This window comes from Tenrec ecaudatus, chromosome 16 (genome assembly GCF_050624435.1).
Source record: "Tenrec ecaudatus isolate mTenEca1 chromosome 16, mTenEca1.hap1, whole genome shotgun sequence".
NCBI lineage: Eukaryota > Metazoa > Chordata > Mammalia > Afrosoricida > Tenrecidae > Tenrec > Tenrec ecaudatus.
In genome coordinates this window covers 63,893,267-63,920,985 of record NC_134545.1, presented here as the reverse complement: position 1 = coordinate 63,920,985, position 27,719 = coordinate 63,893,267, and the positions used below count along the sequence as shown (strand labels likewise).

At 42.9% G+C, this 27,719-nt stretch overlaps 1 protein-coding gene across 2 annotated transcripts in view; it reads left to right on the top strand.

The window, feature by feature from the left end:
• The window catches only part of BICC1 (BicC family RNA binding protein 1), a 311,914-nt gene that overhangs the window by 229,622 nt on the left and 54,573 nt on the right, over positions 1-27,719 (top strand). The window lies entirely within an intron of this gene.

Genomic DNA, 27,719 nt, shown 5'->3' with positions numbered 1-27,719 from the left:
CTCGTCTTTATCCCTTGGACCTTGTGGCTTACAGTCCACACTGACCTCATAGCACCTGCATGGCTATATATAACAGATGAAATCAGCAGGTTCAAGACTAGCATTCAGTTGACTGACTTTGAAGTCACTTTTTAAAAAAACAACAAATAATTGGTTTTAATTGTATACTCATTTCCCTCATGATACTAACTTCCCCACAGGTCTTTTTGTTGTCTTACAGTGGAGATTCTATGTATGCTCTCTACTTACCATGGGTCGGCCAGCTCATTCTATCCATGTTAGCCATGGGATACAGGTCTGATCACATTCAAGGCCAAGTGAAAGCTGAAGAATGTACAAATATAGAAAAACAAAATCATGGCAACTTGAAGAGAACAAAACAGGAGTGTGTTTTAAGTGCCTCAGAAGTGAGGAAATAAGGTCTAACATCAAGTTCTGGTTTGCAGCCAAGCCTGATGGGAATATCTTTGAAATTGTGGAGAATGTAGCTGTCAGCTTTGCCCATACACTAGTGCAACACACACACACAAACACACACACACACACACACACACACACACACACACACACACACCTCTTAGGAAGATCCACAAGGTTTTCGATGATATGTAGTAGTATCTGGCCTGAAGTATCGTCAGCTTTCTCTTTCCCTTTGTTTCCATGGTAAAAAGAAGAATAGTGAAATGGGCCCAGCATTAGTCTACAAATTCCTGGCCTGTGGGTCAGCCCTGCTTCAGGTCACCCTGTCAGTCAGTCTGGTTGACTGAGGGGAGTGGTTGTTGTGAAGGCCTTTTTCTATGTCAGGTGGTATATGAGTGGGCATCAACAAATGTGTGGGAAAATACCATTATCTTTTAACCTCATTTTCCCATGAACTCTTGGGACATCCTTGCATATGACATGGTTTTTCTGTATCTACCCTTTTCAGAGTGTTTTTAATAAAAATTGTTAGTTTTTATTATTAGGTAAATATGAGTAGGCATTTGATCAAATTTGCAAATTTATTTTGGGATGTTCAAGAATTTAAAAAATTCATCTCTTTCAGGTCTGTCTTAAGCAAGTAGCTCACAGTGTTTTTTCTTTAAGAAGCAAACAAACACATTCTTTGTTGCTTAATCAAATCCCCATCTATTTGTTGAACTGGATGGAATAGAAATACTATATGAATTTCTTAGATTCTAAATATAAAGTAGAGCTGATTCTAGTACCTTTGTTTCCAAGCCCAGTGCATTTTACCTTGGTGACTGGGGAGAGTGAAACAGGGAAGTGATTGAGTGTTTGAATAGTTAATTTGACATGGTTGTCCTTCTGATTCCCACTTGTTTTTCTGTTGAATTCTGAGACTTGTGCATTCTTGTTCATCTCTACCAGGGAGACAAAGAATAGAGTCTCTAGATTATAAATAAACTCATAAAACATGTGGTAGTAACTTCCAAACTGTTGGAGCCTGGAGAACAGTCTAATGTAAACATACTTACATTTAAGGTTATTCAGGTTCTCCTGACCACTGTAGTTGACAGCATGGGTTGGTAACTCTTTGAATGTGATCATGAGAATATGGCCCTGGGATTTTCTTAAGACAGTACCACAGAAGAATAGTTAAATGTAACTAAGATGAAAGAAGAAAATGTTTTGAAATGGATGGATGGATGGATATATGGACAGACAGTTAGATAGCAGCTGCTGAATTTACTCTGGTTGATGACAGCTTTGATCACAGCAAACACATCTACTCCTGCTTCATCCTCACAGTCGTTACCACTGTGTCCATTACAGCTATTGGTCAGGCCATCTTACCAATAAGTAGACCTAATAACAAGCCAAACTTACTGCTATTGAGTTGATTCTGACTCACAGGACCCTATAGGACAGTGTAGAACTGCCCCTGTGAGTTTCTGACACTGTAACTACTCCCCCCCCACACACACACACAACAAATCATTTTATTAGGACAGGATCCAGACATCATACCATTCGATAGTTCAGCCAAATCAAGCAGTGCTATAACAGCTCTACCACACTCAATTTTTTTTTTTTGACTTCTCATCCCTCTATTTTTTTTTCTCTTTTCTTCTTTTACATTTTATTAGGGACTCATACAACTCTTACCACAATCCATACATATACATACATCAATTGTATAAAGCACATCCATACATTCCCCGCCCCAATCACTCTCAAGGCATTTGCTCTCCACTCAAGCCCCTTGCATCAGGTCCTCTTTTTTTTCCCCCTCCTCCCTCCCCATTCCCCCCTCCCTCATATGCCCTTGGTAATTTATACATCGTTGTTTTGTCATATCTTGCCCTATCCGGAGCAGGGAAGAGGTCACATGTGGATCCCTGCAATCAGCTCCCCCCTTCCAACCCACTCACCCTCCACTCTCCCAGCATCGTCCCTCACACCCCTGGTCCTGAAGGTATCATCCACCCTGGATTCCCCGTACTTCCAACCCTCATATGCACCAGTGTACAGCCTCTGTCCTATCCAGCCCTGCAAGGTAGAATTCGGATCATGGCAGTTGGGGGGAGGAAGCATCCAGGATCCGGGGGAAAGCTGTGTTCTTCATCGATACTACCTCACACCCTAATTAACCCATCTCCTCTCCTAAACCCCTCTATGAGGGGATCTCCATTGGTCGACACTTGGGCCTTGGGTCTCCACTCTGCACTTCCCCCTTCATTTAATATGATATATACATACATATATATACATACATATATACATATACACATATATACACATACATACACACACTTATATCTTTTTTTTTTTTTTTTGCATGATGCCTTATACCTGGTCCCTTGGGCACCTCGTGATCGCACTGGCCGGTGTGCTTCTTCCATGTGGGCTTATTTGCTTCTGAGCTAGATGGCCGCTTGTTCACCTTCAAGCCTTTAAGACCCCAGACACTATCTCTTTTGATAGCCGGGCACCATCAGCTTTCTTCACATTTGCTTATGCACCCATTTGTCTTCAGCGATCCTATCATGGAGGTGTGCAGTCAATGATATGATTTTTTGTTCTTTGATGCCTGGTAACTGATCCCTTTGGGACCACTCGCTCACTCAGGCTGGTGTGTTCTTCCATGTGGACTTTGTTGCTTCTGAGCTAGATGGCCGCTTGTTTATCTTCAAGCCTTTAAGACCCCAGTCACTATCTCTTTTGATAGCCGGGCACCATCAGCTTTCTTCACCACATTTACTTGTTCACACACTTTGGCTCCAGCCGTTGTGTCGGGAGAGTGAGCATCATAGAGTTCCAATTTAATAAAAGAAGGTATTCATGCATTGAGGGAGTGTTTGAGTAGAGGCCCAAGGTCCTTCCGCCACCTTAATACTTGACCTATAAATATAGACACATAGATCTATTTCCCCATCCTCCTATATATATTTGCATGTACATGTCTTTGTCTAGACCTCCATGAATGCCCTTTGACTCCTAGCTCTTTCCTCCATCTCCCTTGACCTTCCTCCTGCCCTACTACCATGCTTCATCGCCACCTGGGCTAGAGTATACCTCTTCTCTAAGCAACCTTACCCTTGATCATTTCCCACCAAGCCTGCCACTCCCACTTCTCTACCATTTGGGGTCCCATGTTTTTCCCTTGTCCCTGGGTTTGTTAACACCACTTCCTTACCCCCCCTACCCTCCCACCCCAAGTCCCCCCAAAACTGTCGGTCCCGTTGTTTTTCCTCCAGATAGTTCATCCAGCCTGTCCTATTCAGACAGACCTGTGGAGTCACTAACATGCACGAAAACTAGACAGAGGAAAACAAAGCAACAGTATACAACCAGACAACAAAAGAACAAAAACAAACCACTGACAAAGAACAGAATAAAACAGTTCACAAGAGAAAAGCTTGTAGTTAGTTCAGGGATCGTTTGCTGGCCCTTAGGAGCGTTTTCCAGTCCAGTCTGTTGGGGCACCACGCCCTGGCCCCGAAGTCCACTTTCAGCATTCCCTGGGGACCTTGCCACTCCATTCCCTTGCTGTTCCGCTGCACTCCCCCAGTGATTTGCCTCGGTGTACCACACTCAATTTCAGCACATTTTATTCCTTATTTTGCTCCTAGCTATCAGCTCTCAATTACCCCAGGAATCCCTATTCCATTTATTATCTCTGTAGATTCATCCAAGCTGGGTTTCATATACCAAAAAAACACAGAAAGATACATAACCAAGAATCAAGAATACTACCAACAATCACAAATGCAGCACAGTTAAGCCCCAATTTGGAAAACAAGCAAGCAAACAAATGAACAAACAAACCAGAAAATATTAAAAACCAGATCAATGGGAGATCAAATGCCAAGGTTTTAACCTTTCAAGTCAGATTTATCATTTAAATCTTTAATGATCTCTCCAGTCGAATACTCTCTGTTAGGTAACAAGAGTATTCCCATCTCTCACTTATGGTTAGAGGAGAATCCCTGGAGGCGTATTCCCTGCGTGGATCCTGCAGTGGTATTTGGGCTCCCACTGTCACTCATCGCCTCTGCAAACTAGAATGTCACAACTTAAACTTTAATATAATTCCCCCCTTTGTAATTTTTGATTCTATCTTTTCCGCTCCTTGGGTCACCGATGTCAGTGTGCTTCTTCCACGTGGGTTTAGTCGACATCTCACTCATATGGCAGCTTGTTTGAAAACAAGCCTTTAAGGCCCTGATTGCTATTCTTTCTCATAGCCAAGCACCATCCAATTTCTTCAGCACAATTTGTTATAGCACCCATATCTTCCACGTTTTCTTCATGAGGGTGAGTATCGATCAGGGCCATGCCATAAGAAGTAATTATCCTTAGATTGGAGCTAGAATTATGTACAAGCCCCAAGTCCATTCCTAAATCTCTGTTTTTTAGCTGCCTCTAATTCACCTCATCTTTTTTATTGTATGGTAGAGCATCTTAGCAATCATCTGCCTGGAGCTTATGTTTACACTTTATTGGTTAGCCTATGGCAATGTATGTAAAACACAAGAAAGGGAGATTAAACAAATGTAGGATAACTACAAATCATAATACATGGATTACTGACTTGTTCAGATGAAGTCCTTACGTGTCTGTACACTATTTACACAAACCATGGGAGTTGGCAGTCAAGCAAAGCTTACAATAATATTTACTGATAATGTCAGACACAGGTTTTCCCAGAATAATACATATCTTAATAAATAAAGTAGGGCATGGAAGTAGCAATTAAACGTTAGTCTACCTGCTGACAGATCTTTACTCTTGCAGTAGCTGTCCTCTACTTCTTCACAATCCTTGTCACTCCAGCCTTAAGTCCTCAGAGGATAGAGAGTAGAGCTGAATTCACTTAATGACCTTTCCACACCACATTCCTCTGGTATGGCCTTTGGAGTATAATGTATACTTTGAAGGTCCAGGGTTCAATGTCCCAGTGTTCCATGGCCCAAGCCTGGTTCCCCAGGGAGTGTACAGAAACTCAGATCAACACGCCCTGTTAGGAGCCTCGTGCCAGGCACACTCTCCTCCCTTTGTGGTTTGTAAAAGTCTTGTTCGTCATTTTTCTCCCAATAGGAGGTTGGTACTCTCTGTTTTTCTACCAACAGAAATGCCCTTGTCTTCTTCTCCAAGACATATATGTTCCCTTTGCTCCCTCTTGACCTGATTTTCCCAACCAAGACTGTAATTCTTGACTGAAGTAGAATGCATTGTCTTTCTTCTGCCCAGAGACTGGTAGTTTTGGACAGTTGACCTTGAGATTAGCAGCCTAATATGTAACCACTATGCCACAGTAGACCCAATATCTTTTGGAATTGTTCCAAGGTGAAAATAATGACAGGGATTACGAATAATAGCCCATGCTTCCATGTGAACAAAGGCAGGAGGAGTTTTGTAGCTTAGTGACAGGTTAGTGTTTGTAATGACACAGGATAGGCATGTGCTGGCTCTGTTAGACTTTGAGTTGCTTTTGTGCAAGCATGTTTCTAAACGGTGGAGATCGCCATTTCTCCCAAGATGAGAGATCATTCATTAACAGTGGATCTCTCCGGTTGAAATGTAGGAGGAATGTGAGTACATGAGATTTAATTTTTTAGGCAGCTAGAACCATAGCTGGGAAGTTCAGAAGAGAGGTTAGAACTGGGTAACTAGAATCTTAAAGTATCAGATTGTTTCTTCTCTCAGCTATCCACTATCTTGTCTGGCATTTTATACCTAGCACAGTATTGAAAATCTGCTATTCAACTATTTTTGGCATTAATGATGCATGTCTGACAGCAATAAATGATGAGGTGTTTGAAGTGAGAGTAAGCTGGCTTTGACAATTAATTGTGTATTTCGAGTTGCTGGGCCATGCTTCTTGGTGGCTTGACAGTTATATAATGATGTAATTTGGTTGTGTAATGATGTAATTATCTTCCATTTTGTGACATGAGATGTTCACTCCCCTTGTTTGTATATTACCATTTATTTTGCATGTGTCCTAGTCACTGGATGCGAACCACGCTGAGAAGTGAGAAGTAGGGGTAGTAGGTGGTTGGGGAAACTAAAAGTGTCAGTGCCCCTCCAGGCAAAATGGAGGAAGAGATGATTGATAGCGAGGGGATTCTGGGAACCACCCTTCTAAAGGTACAGGAAGAAAAAGCAAGAAAGAAGACTGCGAAGGAATACCAAGTGAAGACTCAAGGCCATGGAATTTTCATAGCCTCCGTTCAGTTTTGGGGTTCCCTGGAAAGCACAAGTGCCGGCATCTCTCCGCCTGGTGCTGGCTCACAAGGAGGGGTGGGTGTCTGTTAACATAAAGGATGGAGGTGAGAGTCAGTGTGCTCACACTAGCAAATGCAAGAGGGCAGACAGCGCGGCACTGCGAGGAGGTGGCTGCTAGCTGGAGACCCGTGAGCAGGCCTGCGATGTGGAGCACGCTGGGGTTGTGGAGCAGGTCAGGGACCAGGAACAGCCGGAGAAGAGAGCAGAGCTCTTGTTTTAGCTTGGCTGTGGATACCAAGCTGAGTCGGTTTCTGAGAACAGCAAGGTGATCAAACTGCCTGCTCTCGAATCCCCTTCCAACCCAAACCCCAGAATGATAGCCCTGAGAGTAGGGTGGGGGGGGGGAGCTGAGAGCATGGATGACTATAGAACTCCACTCAGGGGGAGTGAACACAGCATTGTAAGTGAAAGAGAGAGTGGATGGTGTAAGACAAGATGGCAAAAGATAAGATGATAGATGGAGAGATGATAGATAGATGATAGATAGATAGATAGATAGATAGATAGATAGATAGATAGATAGATAAAGGATTCCCGAGAGGTTGGGTTGGGGAGGGAGGGGATAAAGAGGAGCTGATATCAAGGAGTGCAAGAAGACAGTTTTGAAACGGATTGTGGTAGCAATTGTACAGCACTGCTTGATGTGATTGTACTATGAAATGTTATGATGTCTGTGATAATTCACAATAAAATGAGTTGAAAAGGAAAAAAAAGATTTAGTAGGTACTTACTCTGAAATAGGCATTTTTCTAAGAAACATTTACAAGTGAGGAAACTGAGTTCACGCAGGTAGAGCCAGGTGTCATGTGGGACTTAACTCTGGTAATAATCAGCAGCTTATGTTAGTCTTTCCAATATCTAGCTAGACAAAGAATAAAACAAAGTGTGAGCTGGAAATGATGATTGCCAGAAATTCATCCCATCAGGGATCCGTAACAGTTCAGCTGATATACGCAGGGACCTAAGCCTGAATAGCAGAAGGGGGCGGGGGGATCTGGTTTAAATGACTACAGAGAACGTTCTTGGAACGCTATACTTTCTTCCGGATACCTTTTTGGCTGAGAGATCCTTAACATGGAAGGTGTGCAAAAAGGAACCGGAAACTCATGTGTGCAAGGAAAAATAAAAGAATGAAATGCTTAGGACATGGAGAAAGCGATCCCTGTTTATGTGCCGTTGTAAGCAGAAAGGCAGGACGTTCTCAGAGATCATCAAATTCTAGAAGGAAGCACAAGAGGCTCAGCACTGAGCAGAACTTCCCTTTTTTTTCCTTTTTGCTCTGAACACTTCCCACTGTCTTCCTTCTAAAACAGGCAAACAAGTGGGTTTGAGTTTTAGGTTTCTCGTTTTCTTTATTCTTGTCTGATGAGCGTAACCATGTAAGATCAGTGGTCTGAGACTCGGGGACGCTGAAGGAATAAAGATGAAACATAAAATCCGTGCCAACTCGCCAGCCCATCTGATGATACATATGAGAACCAACATTTTAGTGACTCATTGATCTGGAAAAAAATCAAGGTGATGGCTGTGTTCATTAGGATACGTTTATTTCTAAATGCTTTCACTAAATGAAAGACTTCTTTTCCTCCTTTGGCGTACACAATCAAATTATAGCCTATTACTCCTTAGGAGATCAATTTAAGGAATAGTGGTCTTATACATGTAGATGAAATGTTTGTATGTTGAACTTCCAAAGCATCTGAAAAGTGTCTCTCGTCCAGATATTTTAAATAGCATTCATTTACTTATCACACACGGTCCTATCCAGAGTCAAGGTAAACCCTAGTTGAACTAAAATAATTTTACAGTCTGGATAGTGAAGTGCACATTAGTGAATAACTCTCTCATGGCCTAAAATTTGAAACTATATTTAAGCAACAATTCGAGATAAGCAAGAGCACAAATGAGGCAGTTAAGCATTTCTTTTTTGTGAATTGTGAGGCAAAGACCCAGAGGGGAAAGGGGCTTTTTGTTGTTTTTCATCTTTTTTTCTCTCTTGATCATAAAGGAGGGCTCCAGTGCTTCTACACTCATTCATGTCTGAAAACGTAATAATGCCATTTCCCTTTCTCTTCTGACTCATCCCATCAAAAGAAAAAAGAGCAACGTCCTATTAAATTTCCACCACTGTTGGGGCAGAGAGTGGGGTGATTTGTGGGGAGCAGGGGGTTTTTAGGTGCAGCACCCTGAAACTGATCTGTGTGAGCCTGTAGCCATAGACACAAGGCTACGCATTCATCAAAGTCCCTAGAATGTACACACAGCGCGCGAACCAGCCCTACGTAAGCAGTAAACTTGACTTCATCGTAGTGGAGCAGTGTTAGTCGATCCATTTTAACAAATGCTCCACATGAATCCAGGATAGTAAGAAAAGGGGAAACTGAGAGGGGCCAGAGGGGACAAATGGGAACTCTGTATTTCTGCTCCATTTTTCTCTGCCCCTAAAAGTGATCTTAAACACGAAGTTGACTTGAAAACTTAAAAGGGGAGAAAATGAACAAAAGTAGGTGTTCCAGGGAGGAGCAGGTCCATCGCGAGATGCCGGTGACTCCAGTCCAGGCACACCATAAAGCTGCTCCAGAAGGGAGTGTGCACTCTCCCCAGTCCACAGCACCAGGAGAGCGCGCGTTGTGTTATTGGAAGCAGCTCAGAAATCATTCCCCTCGGGCTCAGGCTGCTTCTTCGTCACCCCTGAAACTACCTCCTGCTGGTTTGAAAATCTTGATGGTTTCTGGCAGGACCACAGTACGGCTCTCCAATTATACTGCCTCTCCGTGTCTGGTAGTTGTGGAGGGGGGTCCACGGTGCATGATGTTCCAAGACAAAACAGTCTGTGAACCGGATTAGGGCCCAATCTAGCCTTGGATATCCTGGGGGTGCGGGGGCACTCCCTGGCTGGCAGGAAAGCTGGAGTTGTATGAAATGAAAGAGTAGAAGCGTGACCTTGTGGCTGTGTTCTTCCTTTGTCCTTCCCCTTGTGATGGGGACGTTACTGGCAAGGGAGAAGGAGAATGCTCTGTTTCTGAATGGACACACTTCTCTTGCTTTCGGGATGTAAAGAAAGAGAACATAACACAATGTCTGTCATCTCAGAGCCAGCAGCAGAAAGAGGGACCTCGAAACATACCTTTCAAGAACAAAAGCTGCTTATTTTCAAAGCAACCTCTTTTATTCTGGCACACATTTCATCAGGAAATTATTTTAGACCCTGTAAGTACCATGCCTCCTGTATTCTTAAAAAAACAAAACACCATATATAAATACAATCTGTTTGCTCCTGCGAGGAGTCATGAGGGTGGTGTGACCTAAACTCTGGGCTGCTGCGAGTTTCTAACCCTTCAGCCATTTCACAGGAGAAGAGTCCGCTTTCTGCGCTGGTAACCACCAGCCTCTGGGACACTTCTGCTCTGCCCTGTAGGGTCCTTGTGAATCAGAAGCGACAGTTAACAGTGAATTGGGTTTGTTTTCATGCACATTTTAAGCAGAACTCTTCTGAACTGCTGGTGGCGTGATTGTGGTCGGTAGGTGCTGTCAACTCGTTGACACAACGGAATGGACCGCCATCCTCAATTGTTCCTATGTTGGAAGCCATTGTTGCAGCCCCTGTGTCAGTCCCTCCTATGTATGAGGTCCTTCTCCAGGGACGCCCTCTCCTGGCGGCACGTCCCAATCCCGTGAGATGAAGCGCGTTCACCTTGGGCAGCTGATGAAGCCGAGGGAGCAAGACAAGGGAGGCTCCCCCCTCCTGGACAACGTTCATGTCTCAGACACCCACAGGGCATTTCCACCCTGTGCTATGCACACTGAGAGCTGGAATTTACTTGATGGCAATGAGGGTTTTTGAGCTTAATTTGGAATTTTTATTTTAATCATATAATTCATTAAGTATGAGGAAACTTGCCTAGCAGCACAGTAACACACTGACCATGGAGTGCTGGGTGGGCGTGAAGTGCCCTAGCTGAGATTCAAACCCTGGTCTCCCGCTAGGTAGGCAAGAATTCGACCACTGACCCCACACTGTTCGCATATGTTTTTTAGTATAGGATAACACACTATGTATAACATAACTCACTACCATCAGGTGGTTTCTGTTTTATAGTGACCCTGTAGGACACAGTAGAACTGGCCCCTGTGGGTTTCCAAGGCCCTATGGAAGCCAACAGCCTCACTTTTCTCCATCAGAGTGACTGGTAGATTTGAACTGCTTACCTTGGGGTTAGCTGTCCAACATATAACTCACTTTGTCACCAAGGTTCCTTTTATGTAATGTATATCATATATGTGTGCTCTCTATGTAGTATGTTATATTATTCATAGCATCATATACTATAGATACCACATCCTGGAGGTATAGTGAGTTTTAACTTGGACTGCTAACTTCAAGGTCGTTAGCAGTTCAAACCAACCAGCTTCTCTAAAGGAGAAAGACAAAGCTGTCTGCACCCATAAGAAATACACTATTTTTCTATTACAATATAGTATATTATGATATGATACATTATACTAGTACCCCTAGCAACAATAAAAAGTAACAATATGCTAACCCACTGCTATTGAATTGATTACATCCCGTAGTGACCCTACATAGGCTGTAAATCTTTCTGGGAGCCGAAAGCACATCTTTCTCCCTCAGGACAGTTGGCGGGTTTGAATTACTGACCTTGCAGTTAGCAATCCAGTGCTTGCCCAGCAATACCACTAGACTGCCTATGATAATAGAATAATCTTTATTAATTTTCAGGTTTGGGAATTCCTCTTGTAGTCACAACGATCAAGTCTGATATTTGCTTTATTTCCCTCCAGTAGTCTTTTCTTTTTTGAATGGAGACTGGTAAGAAGGTGACGGCAAAGTGAACACATCTCATTTTTATTCTTGCTTTGCTTTGTTTAAACATTACCTTCTCGTGAGCTGCAGAGAGAACCCGTCTTCACTGAGTAGTTACCCTGCTGACATTCTGTACATTCTTAATACTCCTTAAAAATGAGGGCATGTAAACATACCAAATGTCAAATTGCATTCAAAATCTTGCTAAGTAGTCAAGAATAAGAGTATTATCTTTGGGTTCCTGTTTATTACAGCTCTCTTATGAAGATGATGCTATCTGTCTTATAGGAGTTTCCCATCAAAAGAAAAATAAATCAAAACCCCAAAAATGTAAACACTAAGATAATAAAGCAAATAGGAGACATTTTAATGTAAATTGTACTAAAACCGTAATAAAAAAGAGATCCATATTTTTGTAATAGTTGGTAGGATAGTCCAGGGAGGAGAACTACACGGCTTAACATAGTTGATATGAGAAAGCTCTGAGGCTTTGGTTGTTTAGAGTGACTGTCGGCCAGCACGTAATGTGCTAGAAATGTTGTGATAAACACTATCCCAGGCACCACCACACCATTAATAGAAGCCTTGGGAGGTGATAGAGACTTGTTAGACGCTGCTGACTGGAGCAGATGTCCACAAAGTCATGACCAGACATAATATGTCCAAAGAAGATGTACTGATGGCTGCTGGACTGATCTTAATTCATAGCATGTTGTTCTCAGTTGCCTCGGAATCTCTTTCAACTCGTAGTGGCCCTGTGTGTGCAGAGTGGAACAGTTTCATTGTATTGCATTGAGCACCTACTTTATTCTCTGGCCTGTCCAAGCCACCAAGGATTGCATATTTAATTTTCTGACTTAGAATCAATTCATAGAAAGAACAATCGAGGGAAGCTGCCTGTTTTGTCCCAAAAGACAGCAGTCGAGAGCACAGTTCTGAGGGCTGTGATGGATACGTCAATGGGCATGTGGAGCCCGGGGACACGTGTGAAAACCGTGGGGAAGCAGATCTTGGCCGTGTCTGTATTTTGCAGCTAACAACAAGGTCAACAATTGAAAACCACCAACTACTCTGTGGGAAAAAGATGAGGCTTTCTGTTCTCACAAAAGGGTATAGACTCAGAAACCGACTGGGGAAGTTCTACCCAGTGGTAGGATTCAGCCAGTTTGAACAAGTTCAGCAGAACCAATACCTAATTTTTCCTTGAGTTCGGCTAACTGGTTGCTAAAGTGGCACTGGGAATCACGGTTCTCTCCAAGGTGTGAGGCTGGGCAGACAATGTGGAAATCAAAAATTTATATTCCTTACTCTTTTTTAACCATCCACTTCTGTTATTGTTCTTAAGTATTACCTGTATGAAGTAATAAACTGCCTTTTAAAAATGTCTTTTTATCTATATATTTACACTAATCGTTAGGTTAGCGAACCTGTAGTTAACTAATTTAATTCTAGCCACTGGTTCTGTCCTGTCGTATCGGGTTGCTATGATTCAAAATTGACTCGGTAGCAGTGATTTTGAGTTTGATATTAGAGAGGTGGTTGGAGATTATTATGGGAAGCCAGGAGAGGGGGAGACTTATTTCATGTTTCAAGAGAAATTGTCTACTCCTGCAGAGATCTGAAGTCTCAGAAATCCTGTGGGCAATTCTACTCTGCCTTGTAATATTACTGTGAGCCCTACCGTATATACTCTAGTATAAGCCGAGTTTTTGAGCACTTTTTTAATGCAGATTCTGTGGTAAAATAAGGTGCCTCGGCTGATATTCGGGTTGGTTATACTTGAGTATATACGGTAATGGACTTGATGGCTGTGTGTATGTATAATTATGCATATACATCTATATACACATATATGAGGGGGTACCCCCCCAAAAAAAAGGAATCATGCTGGGTGGAGTGGAACTTCTTTTTGTTTTTCTGGAGCGGAACTTTTGTATTACACATTTTTCCAAGCAGCTCTCTGAGTTAGTGAACCCAGTAGCATACCCTGGAAAGGGTCTCTCTGGTCATGGCGAATGGTTTTCATATAAGCAGTTTTGCCCAAACCTTGCTTTTTTGTGATGGCTGATTTAAGAGAACAGCGTGTGGTCGTGAATTTTTGTTTCTTGCTTGGGAAAAATGCAGCAGAAACTGTTGTGAAGTTGAACACAGTTTACAAGGGCAGCACTATAGGAAAAACTCAAGTGTATGAGTGGTTTTCTCATTTCAAAAAAAGGTGAAATGTCAGTTGATGACAAACCTCATTCTGGACATCTATCAGCTACTCAAATGGGCAAAAATGCCAACTCATAGTGCATTTGGAGTTCATTCACCAAGTCAGACTGTGGATCTAGCTTTCTATTTAGAGGTTCTGAAAAGATTGCGTAGCAGTGTGCGACAAAAAAGGCCTGATTTCAATACCAGCAGCTCCACCACCACCTCCCTTGGGAATGAACAACAGAAACCAGGGGAAGAGGGAGGCAGTGGTCGGCGTAATATAGGAAACCAATGATAACTTATAATTTATTAGGGGGTCATTGGCAGGAGGATGGGAAAGGGCAAAGAGGAGCTGATGCCAAGGGCTCAAATAGGAAGGAAATGTTTAGAAAATAATGATGGTCACAGATATACAAATATGCTTGGCACAATTGATGTATGAATTGTTGTAAGAGCTCTAAGAGCCTCCAATAAAATGATCTTTTAATAAAAAGTATATATATCTTTTAAAAAGGCCTGATTTGTGGCAGACAGGGTCTGGTTTTGCCACGGCAATGCACTGGCTTACGTAGCCATCTCAATGTACCAGTTTTTGGCAAAAAGGAGTATGCCTCTCTTGCCCCATGCAGCTTACTCACCTGACCTCACTCCATGTGACTTCTTTTTGTTTCTTCAAATGAAGAGGGACATGAAAGGAGAGCGATCTGATGACATAAAGAGGTGAAGAATAAAATGAGGGAGATGCTGTCAGCCATCCAGACAGATGAGTTTGAAAAATGTTTCTGAGAATGGAATCGCAGATTTGACAAATGTATTAAGTGTAGTGGAGAAGACTTTGAAGGTGATAAGGTTGTTTTGTAAAAAAAACTCTAAATACATCGCTTGAGGGGGTGATTCATGTTTCTTTAGTACACCCTCATATACCTCTACAAGTGAGCTTCAAAATTAGAGTAGACAAATTCCATTTTTCATCAATTTTTTGAAGCATGTGTGTGTGTAATTTTTGTGTGTGGACTATATCCCTACACCAATGTCTTTAGAAGTAAAAGCTTGTATCAAGTCAAGAAAAAATAGTAAATTTTAAAAATTCAAAAAAAGTTGGTGATTACATGCATATATTTCTCAAGGTTTCTATGAGCACCACAACAGACATTTATCAGAGTTTATCTGAAGATGTCGATACTTTCAATAATGTCCTAGAATAAATGTCCTCTGATGAAAATAGAGTTTGCAGAACCTTTGTGCAACTTTATATATATAGAGAGAGGAAAATAAAAAGCAAAACTACATCAGGGGTTTTCTACTGTATTTTTAAATTGATTTACTTTGAATAATAGATTAGAAGAAATCAATTTTAAGTGCCTTCTAAGATCTAAGAATATTATTTTAGCCTATATGGTGCATGGACTGCACCTCTGAAAGATTTGTCCTTCTCTAGAGAAAAGAGACCACCACAAATATTGAATGTGAAAGTCTCCATGTCATACTTCCAGCCCCCGCATATTTTCTCATTGAGAGAGGAGAAATCCTGGTCCAACAGACAGGAGAACTTTCCCCAAACAATTTGAATAGGAAAGTATAATGAAGGGGCTACTTTCAGAGGCCTAGATGTAGCTAAAAGGACGAATGCTTATTATGTTTTAAGGTACAAAGGAAACTCCACACATCAATAATTTTAATAATTAATTTAAACAGAAAATTACTAAGTCTTAAAAAAGACAAGCTACAAAGATACGTCATCCAGATGGAGACCATTGGCACGAGGTCATGATGGCATCCGTGGGTTTCCAGATAGCTGACTGCATGACAAGGACACGGAGGGCAAGGGAACCCGTCCTAGAAGCACGATGGGTGGCAGATCCATGCATCTTAGTTCCAGATGGGACTGCAGGGGTAGGAACAGTGCCATGATTAGGAGTTCACAAGATTGGCCTCTGACCACGGCAGTCAGGGCATGATCCATGACGATGCACCCCCAGGATCAAAGGCACCTGGTAGTATAGTGGGATGCACATTGGGCTGGAAAGCACAAGGTCAGCGGTTTGAAAGCACTAGCTGCTTGAAGGGAGAAAGAGGAGTTAGAGTCTTGGAAACCCAAGGAGCAAATGGCAGGGAGTTTAGTTTTTTGGTTTTATCAAAGACATACCATGCAAGCTGCTACAGGGGACTGCCCCTTCTGGGGCTGGTTAGGGGGTTGGAGGTAACCCACTCTACAATGCTCTCTGCCTGAAAAAAGACTGCTCACATTCTTGGCTAATGGTCTGAAAAGAATTCAGTGGAAGCTTAATCCATGTGGGGACTCTGCAAATTGATTTTGGGCTTTCACTGTTACTTGTAGCTTTCTACAAACCAGAGCCCTGGTGGTGTAGTGATTACACGTTGGACTGCAAGCCACAAGGTCAGCAGTTTGAAACAACCAGCCCATCTTTGGGAGAAAGAAACCACCAGTCCATCCATGGGGCTTTCTACTCCCATAAAGAGTGATAGTCTCAGAAACCCACAGGGAGGGTTTCTATACATTGACGTCTACTCAATGCCAGTGGGTTTGGGGTTTTGGGGGTTTTTTTTTTAGTTTCTGAGCCAGGTGGCTCAGCATTTAAGCTCGAATTCAATGAATAAATCATAGGCACAAAATTTAGCAACAGCTGGAAGCCATTAATCATCATCCAAAGACTGAAAGGACAAGAGGAACACAGCCTTACGGATTCCAGTGAAAGAGACTGGAGCAAGAGGGGTCCCACTGGAGATTGTAGTCGTGCAACCAGGGGGCTCTGTGGGTCAGCTTTCTGTGCACAAAGAAGGACAGAGGGAAGGCCCAGGTGAGCGCTGGGTGTGGGACAAATGAAGCGTCACCGGCACAAGTTGGCTACCCTTTTCCAGTCCCGACTTCTCTACTGCGAAAACCGGGAATCTTGTGGGTTGCATTCCTGGTGATCGATTTCATGAGGGCCCCCTTGACGTTTAATTTCATTCATAATTTAATCACATCCTGGAAATAATATGTACTTTTTCCTCCCTAAAAAATTGCTGCAGGGTTAGTTGGGAAATTGTTTTCAGAAAAAGCACTGCATCCCCACCTCCAGGATTGCTGGCATGTCCATTTATTTTGGAAACCTTTGCTGAAGAAGAAGAGAGACGTGGCCATCAATGCGTGAAAGAATTCTGCCTGTAGTCAGTGGTGGCCATAAACACATGGCCTTTCCCAGCTCTTTGGAGTCTGCTTCAACTATGTCTCTCAACTGCAGCTAACTCTATCATTATATATTCCTGGTGCGGTTTCACCGGGGATGTCCGTGTTCAGAGCCACAGTATGTTAGTGAACTATTATGGGTAAGGAAACTACAAATAAAAAAGACTTGAAGTTGAGAAACTGCACGGCAGAAAGCCTGGCACACAATTGTGGCTGAAAAAGAAGGAACTTTATCTGTCTCATTGAGAAGTCGCTCTCGCTGTGACCATGGACATTTAAAGGTCTCCGTTTTAAAGGGAATTCTCCTTGAAACAGGGTACTTGGAAAATAAGAAATTCAGACTTAAATGTATTTTGTTTAAGGCACAAAAGCATAATGTGAGTGAATTGATTTTCTCAATTCTTTACTTGGTTTGTATAATCTTGTTTTAAGGTGTACTCGCCCCACTACATTATAAATGCTATAATTACTCATTGTAGAAAATACAGAAGAACTTTGAAGCATAAAATAAAGTAAAAATTACCCAGGACCCTTCTATTTGGAACTCATTGAATAAATAAAATAGCCATTTATTTTCATTTTTCTCTCTGATTATATTCTCTTAATATGCTAATTTATAATTAAAATGAAATTATGGCACTGCAATTCTCTAATAGTTGAAATTACTTTCCAGATATTTAAAACCAATTTTTATTTCCATCAACATCAGAGTGTTTATACTTGCAAATGCTTAAAAAATTTATCAAGCATATGCATTAAAAAGGTTATTTACTAAGATTGAACTTTATATTTATTGACCTTTTTTTTCCAAATTATTTATTCCCTGTCTTTTGACCTTTTTCCTGGGAGATAAGTTGTGGTTTTCTTCCCGATTTATAAGAACTTTTCATATAGAAAAATTTTGTTTAAGAACGACATTTTTCTTGTTAGAAGAGATGGGATACAATAGTCACCCTATTAATGAATGGAGGTGATGTTTATTTTTTCAGGATGGTAAATTTTTTTGGCCTGCTTAACACTGGGCACTTTTACATTTTGTGAAAATTGCTAACTTTCTTGAGCTCATGAGCAAGCTTCAAGCCCAGTACTTAGCACATGATCGACGAATCCACTCTTTTGTTGCTTGTTAAGTAGAACAAATAAACCTTTCTCATTAGAACAAAGCAGAACAAAGTAGAGAATGGTGGATGATTTTAATGCGAGGCTCGGGCAGTCAGCTATTTTTTAGGACTGAAGTCTGTAGAGTTTTGCTGTTTCCTAGCTACAATCTCAATTTTGCTTGGGATGTCCTCAAGAGACAGAACGTTTTCATACATTTTTTTCTCTCTTAGCAGGTTGGACATACCACAAAAAATGATTATGTGCGGTATGACCCAGTTGAGTTCTCATTCACACAACTTTCCTACTCTAATGTTAATAACTTTTGGATGCTTGGGTACTTATTCTATAATGGCTACTAGCAATCATGTGTTAGGATTTTACGGAAATAGGCCCAGCTATTGTGAAAGGGAGCGCAGATAAACCCTCTTTGCGTTTAGACCTCAGACACTATGTCGCGGACCTGCCCTGCACTCTGCAAACTGTAGTAGCCCCTTGAGAGAGAAGGAAGACGAGGCACTTCTGGCTTCTGGAATTCTTGCTCACCTGGCTGTTATCTCAGGTTCTAGGATGCTTTATCCCGCCACATCCTCATCCCCACTCTGTAATAAACAGAAGCTGGGTCTGCAGACTGGGGCTCCATTTCTAAAACAGAACCAAAAAACCGAACGCGCTGCCATGGTTTCTGTTTATAGCATCCCTAAAGGACAGAGCAGTACTTCCATGGGTTTCCAAGACCAGCTCTTCAGAGGAGCGGAAGTCTCATCTTCTCCCGAGCACTGGCTGGTGGTTTAGAATTGCTAGCCTTGCGGAAAGTAGTCCAACCTATCACCCAGCATACCCCCGTCTCCTTTTTTTAAAAAATCATTCCAGAGGGCATTTTTTCTTTCACATTCTCTTTCTCTTTCAGGGTCCTTGCAGTGTTGTTTTATCACCTGGTGTGAGTTGGGTTTGTGAAAGTTTCCTTTCCAATAATCCAGCACTGACCATGTCTTCTGTAGATTTGGTATTAACAGATTCCCCACTGACTGTCAGTCGTCCTTCCTTCCCAGAGTTGCCTTCCTGTCTCTGTAATACACGAATTGAGGACCGATGCGAGAGAGCTGCAAGAGCCTCAGACAACTGGACTTTGGGTTTTAATGGTCTTTTCTCGCCCCCCCCCCAGCCGCCCGGGTCAGCTCTCTGTGTAACTTGTGCTTTCTCTGCTCCCTACCTGACCTGCAAGCCTGCACTTGCACATGGAGGTTTTGCTTTGCACGAGACAGAGACACGACACTTCGCTCTTTTCCAAGTCTCCCTCTGCTGCAGTGTATCTGCATTTCCTATTCCACCGGGCCTTCCTTGGTTTGGTAGCATCACCCACTGTTCTCAGATTATTTCTGGGGTCTGCTGAGTCCCCTTAGCTGGTTAAAGAGCCAGCTTTGATGCAGCACACAGGAATCGTAGCAAAGAAGAGGCACATGTCTGATTTGCCCATTCCCTCATTAGCTTTCATTCCCTCATACAGTTGAGAGGTCCGAAAAGAATAATTATTTTAGCACAGCGTCGTGTAGTTTGAGCCCTTTCAGTACTGGTTGTGCTGAAGGTACTGGTAGTTCAGCAGTTCAAGTTCGTGCGTATCTTCTTCTCAAACTGGTAGTCCCTTTCCTGCCAGGTGAGTCAGGCCTCTGGGCGCTGCTGGCACCGGGTTGGGCTGCAGCACAAGGCCCAGGGTAGAAACCGCCAGGTACTCCGAGAGGGAAAGATGAGGCTTTCCGGTCCCGGGCACAAGTGATAGCGTTGGAAACCCACAGGTGAGGCCCGTGCTGTCCTGACGGGCCCCGGCTAGTCGGGTGGGCTCCATGGCAGTGAGCGAAGTGCCCCATCCTTGGGATGGCTGTGACTCTGGAAGAACACCTCCCTCAGTGCTAAGTCTACTCCGTCGCCAATCACAGCACCTCACAGCAACAACGACACGAGTGGCGATGTCCTCTTCCGTCCCCTCTCCAAAACCCATTCTGTTCTTTTCATCTCAGTCAGTTGATGGCAATTCTGGTTTGAGACCTTCCTTGGAAGAATCTGGAAGCCATCGCACTGGCTCCAAAATAAGCTAGCTGTGCATTGCCTTCCTGCCATCTGCTTCATTCTTGGAAAAGCATCTCCTGTCAGATTTAATGAATCCTCCCAGGTTTGCCCTGTCTTTCGATAAAGTACATCTTTTCATGTGAGAGAGAGAAAAAGAAGTGACAGTGGAATGTTTGTGGGCCCGTGTAAAGGTTTCGTTAGAAGGGAATGCCTACTTGGATGAGGCCGTCGCAGGACTGGTGTCACAGGAAGATATGGGTTGTGGCCATTGACTGTGAGTTAACTTCACGTGTGCTCGTCATGATTTGCCAACCTAAAGGAAACATGATCAAAACAGCAGATACATTGGATGGCATGTAGTTTTCAGCTGTGACATGGCTCTGACCAGGGTTTGAAGTCTAATCCCGTCTCCGCATGGGCTGTCAGCACATTTGTTTCATGCCTCAAAGTGCACTATTCAGGAAATGCCAATCGGGTGAAATGAGCTCTTGGTCCAATTTTGATATGAAATTGCACGTTCCTACCGTGTGCAAAGCAAAAGGAAAGCCCAAGCCAGCCAACTCTGAAGCCAATTGTCGATTCCTCCCCAAGGCTCAGGGCTGCGCTTCTTCCTTCAAGCCAAGCAGATGGCTATTTTAGATACATTTGTGCTTACCTTTGCAGCTTAGGGCTCCTAGAAACATTTTTAAAGCATGCTACTTTTTGGTGAATGGCTTATGAGATAATAAATTAGAAAGGAAAGTTATTTATCAGGTCAGCTTGATTTAAGAACCAGATTGCATATTGCAATGTTTTATGCCAAGGGAATTTGACTTTATAACAAAGCATAACAATGATCTAACCATCAGCCCCCCCCCCTTTTTTTTTCTTGAAGGAACTGTATTCCAGAGATTTAGAAGCTTTGCAAGATGACAGAATTTGTGTGTGGTTAATTTGGGAATAAGAATTCATTATTGTATGTGGTTAACTGGGGATTCAGAACTACATATTGAATTACTATGTAATTCACATATTTTCACCGCAGTATGAAGGGAATGGGTAGCCGAATGCAAAAATCAAAGTCATGATGCAGTGTTAGTACATTCTGTGTGATACCTGCTGGCCTTTCCTAGCCTTTCCCTGTGTGATTTCAGTCAAGCATTGCTCTGAACTTGTCTGCTTCTTCTGATTCTTCCATCTGAGTATATTAGCTCTCTGACAGAACTCTAAACCTAGGACACAGAGTCCTTCCATTAAGAAAAATAAATTGGCCAGCCCACTTTGGAATTACCAAACTGCTGCTATTTCCCCAAGGACTGCAGGCGATTTTAGATAGACGGAGATGGACTAATCTCCCTGGGCCAAAGTCCCTCTTGCTTACACAGTTTTAAATCTCTTCCAAAAGGACAAATCAGGAAGCGAAAAACCATAACACAGAACCTTGAAACAAAAGTGAAAATAACTCAGAATTGGCAGAAGGTGAACTCTATTCATTGGTTTTTCCTTATAGATGTAAGGCCACTCTGACAGCTTTAGTTATGTACATTAAATGGATTGAAGCCATATGGGTTGCAGGCCCTGAGATGAACCTGCCTCCCCTTCCCTCCAGCCCCCCAAAGAAGTATAACTCTAAGATGATGACTTTCACCTAGGGGATGAGAGGAAGCAGCTCTGGTGGTGCAATGGTTAAGCATTTGGCTTCTAAATGAAAAGCTAGTGCTTGGGGCTTACCCTGTCACCAAGCTGAAGAAAACCTATCTGCTTCACCGCGTTCTCACCCGACCCCCAACCCAGCCCAATGCAATGCTTTCGAGTAGATTCTACCGCATCGTTTGCAAGACTACAAACCTTTACGGGAACAGCAGCCTCATCTTTCTCCCCTGGAGCTGCTGACGGGATTGTATTGCCAACCTTTTAGTTAGCAGCCCAAAGCCTAACCCACAGTACCACTAGCACTTCAGCCTGGAGACTGCTCCGGCGCAGTCCTAGTCCTCCACGTGTAGTTGCTAGGCGTTGAGAACCCACTCAGCAGCGTCCAACAACATGGGTGGAAGGAATGGGGTGTTGTGGATGGGAAGGGTGGTGTAGTGGTTCTCTTTTGTTGCTAGCTTTACAAACCGACATGCTGAGAGAGGAAGGATTCCCATCCGTTTTTAGGTTGAATCTTTTTCTCAGCAGCTTTCAATCATGCGGAGAGGAAATAGGTAGAAGCCTATTCTTGGCAAAACTTTATTACAAGTTCATTGCGTAATAAATACCACGATATGGCCGACATGAGCATTTCCTCTAGATCTGCTGAGGGCTTGGAATGGAATGGGAATGAGGTTTAGGTTTAGTAGAAAAGGAAAAAGGCAGTAAAATATTAACTAATGTTTCCAGGAGTGGAAACATTTCCAAGGATGGAAAACCAGAAAGTTGAAGCCGGAATACCAAGAGGTACTATTTTAAAACTATAACTAAACTTCACTTATATTCATATAAATGTCCCAACTCTTTTCAAAGTTTACTTTTATTGAAAATACAGTTTTTAGCAGGTGTTCCCATGACAACATGTGTTGCCTTATCAAGTCCGTATGGATTTTCATATGGAAGTGTTACTTTCTTAAACCATTTTTTCCTTAAAGGCTCAGCTTTTTTTCAGAACTTTTTCTCTTTTACAATATCCACATGTAAAATAACCACTTCGTACCCATGTCTATACAAGTTCATATTAAGTGGTGAAAGATTGATTACCACCTGATCATCATCCCCTCTTCCTTAGAATGATAGCCGAGAGATGTGAGCAGATGCGGAGGACCCAAACTCTAAGCGAACTCACCCGTGTTGAGTCAATTCTGACTCATCCAGACCCAAGAGTCTAAAAATCAAAACCAGGAGTGGATATCTGATTCCAGTTACTGGGGAGTTCCAACCCCATGCGGGTCAGAGTAGAATTATGTTCCATCGGGTTTTCAATAGCCTATTTTTCCAAAGTAGATCACGTAGCCTTTCTTTTGAGATGCCTCTGGGTGGACTTGAACTACCAACCTTTCTGTTAGCAACTTGTTAACCATTTGCACTCCCCAGGGAAATTGGAATATCTGATGTTGTTGTTGTTGGGTGCCATCCAGTGAGTTCCAGTTCAGCATGGCACTACGTACAACAGAGAGCAACATTGCCCCGTGCTGCGACTTCCTCACAGCCGTGACCCTTGGACTCATGGTTGCAGCCTCTGTGTCTGCTGCTCTGTCAGAGGTTCCTCCTTTACACGGTCCTCTACTTTACCAAGCATGATGTCCGGTTCCAGCGACTTGTCCTCCTCACTGCTCAGAGCATTCGTCCTCCACGTCTCTGAGGCAGGTATTTGGGCAGTCCCTGTGCATTCAGTACGCTTCACCAGCACCATGGCTCCAGTGCACCGACTCTTCTTTGGTCTTCGGTCTTCAGTGTCCAACGTTCACATCTGCAGGAGGTGATGGAGATGCCGTGGCTTGGGTCAGGCTCCTCCTTGCTCATCAGCACTTTAAGGAGATCTTGCGCAGCAGGTTTACCTAATGCAGTTCTTTATTTGAGTTCTTGGCTGGTGCTTCCATATACATTGCTTATGAATCCAAGCAAGATGAAATCCTGGACAATTTCAATCTTTTCTCCATTTATCATGATGTTATCTTATCAGTCCAATTGTGAAATTTTTTGTTATCTTTACATTGAATTATAAGCTCTCCTGAAGGCTGAATCCTTGCTGTGTATCAGCACATGCTTCAAGTCCTCCCGACTTTCAGCCGGCTAGGTTGTGTCATCTGCATCTTGCAGCTTGGTAATAAGTCTTCCTTCAATCCTGATGGTATCTTCTCCATATCGTCGTTTCTCTGCTTAATTGCTCAGCATAGAGTTTGACTGTGTGGTGAAAGGATACCACGCCGATGCACACCTTTCCCGGTTGTAAACCGCAGTATTCCCTGGCTCTGTCCAAATGAACGTCTCTTGGTCCATGTTCCGCAGGAGCACATAAAGTGCTCTGGAATTCCCACTCCTCTCAGTGATGTCCACAGTTTCCTGTGATCCACATTAGAAACCTCTATCTGATCGTTTCTGTATTTTCACTGAGGTCCTACGGGTAGAAGTTTTGAAATTAGACTGTCCATACAGGACATATCGTTACCTTGGATGTGCGGTTTTGACTCTTCTCACGGCTTCTGTCACTGACCTCTGTAATGAGCCATTTTTAAAAACGTAGGGACCATTTGGTTTGTACCATTCCAGTTTCCACACCAAGTATGACAGCACAGTGGAGGACTGATGACAGTGTAATGAGTGCTATTTTTCGAGCAGATTTGCTTGGAACTGTCCTCAGATTGGAAAGAGGGGGATATGTAATTCTCCCATTTTTCTGCCATATTTCAACATGCTTCATACCTTTTCTCACATGATACCTTTTAATATGACTATACCTATTAATATGAACATAACTTTAACACTCATTGAAGCAGGATTTAATAAGAGCAAATTAAGCTCACCTTGGAATAAGAGTCTACATCCTGTTCTATCTTCTAGGCAATGCTTGCAGAGGCAGGGAACAATATAACGACGTTAGCAGAATGTCATGTTTATTTTTCTCTGCCCTATGAGAGTTGATTATATGCACAGGGAGCATTTTCCAAACAAGCCCCTGTTCAAGCCCAGGGCAGTTGAATGTGTCTGTGTATGAGTGTATTTTGTGTTTATATGTGTCCATTAAGAATTTATCTTTTCCATCACTAGATGGTGCTCTTTCACTTTTAAATGAAGTAAATTCAGTTGAGGTTTTTTTTTGCTTTTTGTTTTGTGCTTATTGTTCTGTTGATGCAATGAATGGTGGAAATCAGATTCATTGTTAAATTACCTCTGCGGTTCACGATCCCTCTATGGATTCATAGGCGTGTTGATGTGCTTACCCAGCCCATAAAGTAATAGCTTTTAAAATGACCAGACCACTCAAAATACTTAGGCTCTTTAATGAGAAGTCTAATATTTTATTCTGTTGAAGTGTTTTATGTCATATATCCTTGATTCATTTAAAGACTGAACAGAATTTGTAATGTGGTTTCATCTGTTGCCCTCTACACATACTTGATTTAAGAAACATTTGGAGAAACTTATAAAATGCCAATTCTCCCTAAACAAAAACAAAGATAACAGTGCCATAGAGCTAACTCTGGTTCATGGCGACACTATAGAACAAAGAACACCTGCTCTGAGACGGCACATCTTTCTGAGAGCAGGCAGTGCACAGGACTGGTGGGTTTGAACTATGAACCTTTTAGTTAGTACTCCAATGCTTAAGTCATTATTCCACCAAGCCTCCTTCCTTGAGTCCCAGGACCCTGTATTTTAGCATGTGCTACAAATGAGCTGTGTTAGCAGGCCATGTTGTGAGTAACACTGGCTTCTGACCAGCCACTGTAGTAGTGATCATTTTCTGTGTAGCTTAATGTCAATGTCAGACCTAAACCAGAGTTGAGTATAGCTGGAACCGAAATGCTGAATGTCGACAGTTCTTGATGTAAATCTTGCCTTCGGGAGTTATGATGAACATGATAGTGTATTGATGAAGCTTTTCATTTACTTAATTGTGGCAGAAGTTGGCAAGAACATTACAGAGACAAGATGCTTCTTGTTAGGATGCATTAGGGAAAAGCCATGATTCTGAGCATGCCATGCCATCAGGAATGTTCTCTCAGTTTGTAGTGTTTGGAAATACCATTTGCCTACTTTTAGGCGCTTCACTTTATAATACCAGGTTGTGAGCGCTTCAGCCAATCTTAGAGCCTTTCATCTTCCCAAGCCCCCACGAGACAGGCAGGTTGTCAGAGGTGACAGAGGAAGTTAGGTAACAATGTGTGGCACAGGGCCCGAGGCCGAGAGCAAGCCCAGGGAGAGACAGCCTGAACTGAGGGGCAGGGCTGCAAAGATGGCATCCACTCAAATGAGCACAGCTGCGGCGACGATGTCCCCCGAAGGTCAGAGAGCAGCGGTGCAGTCCTGAACTGTTGTCAACCATGTTTCGCCGTCTGCACTGTAGGAACGAGTAGCTCTCCGAAAATAGTTCCTTCTCTCTCTCCCGCCTCCTCTCTTCTCTCTCTTGTCTTTCCTCTCTCCACCTGTCTTTTCCTTTCTTCATCCAATCTCCTTCTTTTTCTCTTTATTTTTTAATTACCCAATTACACCTTAAGAATATGATTTATAGTCACTCATCTGTGACTGGACTTCAGGATGAAGAGACCACTGTACTCCACAGTGTGTGTCAGGCGGTTCCCAATCTTTGTCCTTGATAATGGAAGATTTCCGACTAAAGCAGAACTATTCTGAATTCTGAAAGGCACCCTCTAAATGTTGGCAAACTCTGGGGAGCCCTGTTACATGGTGGGGTGCTCTCTGCAAGGTCAGCAGTTCAAAGCCACCACCTGCTCTGTGGGAGGAAGACGAGGCTCTCTAATCCCATGAAGGGTTTGGGTTCAGAAACCTTCAGGGTCCGCTGCACGCTGTCACGCGTGACCCCCATGAAGAGTCAGCTTGGTGCAGGCAGTTTGTTGGCTTCTTTTTCCTTTTAAGTCATAGCTCTGATTCTTACCACTTAGTGCATTTTCAGCATTTGAAAAATGTGGAGGTTAGCAATGCGAACACCGTCAAGATTTATCTCTGTTATTCTGCATTTACTAAAGCACACAGCTCATTCTAAAGACCACTGGTGGCAGGTGGGCTGGGCCGTGTGCTGCTAACTACAAGTTGGCAGCTCAAACCCGCCAGCAGCTTCTCAGGAGAAAGATGAGGCCGTCAGCTCCCAGAAAGATGGACAGTCTTGGAAATCATGTGTAAAACCCTACTTAGGGACACCGTGAACTGGAACAGACTGTGGAAGTGCGTTTGGTGGTTAATTTATAGACCTTTGTGCCTCCCCAGACTGGCACATGGATTTTTGGGGCAACCTGGTAACCCGATAAAGAGAGAATTGAAAAAGTGCCGCCGGCACCTTGGGGCCTTAGCTCTGTATGTCCCCCCCCCCCCCCCATCTGGAAGATTCAAGCTTAGCCAGCTATCTCCCCTCTTGAAGCCCTTCCTCAGACCCCTCACTTCCTCACTTAGGCCTAACCACCCCCAAACCCAGTGCTCCTGAACTTTCTTCATTTTAAAAATTGCATTTAAATTCTAATATACTAGATATTTTTCATTTGATTCACATGCTTGTACATTTCATTTCTGTAAGCACACATGGGGCTTTTGTCTGGCCTCTTCCCTTCCCACTACTGGGAACAGTACCTGGGTCCTAGGATAGGTACTCAGGAAGTAAGTGTTAAATGAAGAAATTCTCTTCCTTATAAAATTTAACTGAAGTGATGAACAATGGCTGTATCATATATTGATCACTCAACACAAATTCTGAATAAATGCTAAATAAACATCCCTAAGAGTAAGCAACACCCCCCTCCCACACACAACCATCTTAGCCTGTAATCTAAATTAAATTAAATCTTCCTGTGATTTAAATATGGATCAAATCATCCTGTGATTTGTATGGCATTGAAGTATAATGGCCAGACCTGGGTTTGGCTTTTGGGGCAAGTTACTGCCAGTTCCTTTGCCTTAGTTTTTCCTAACTACTAAAACTATGGTGTA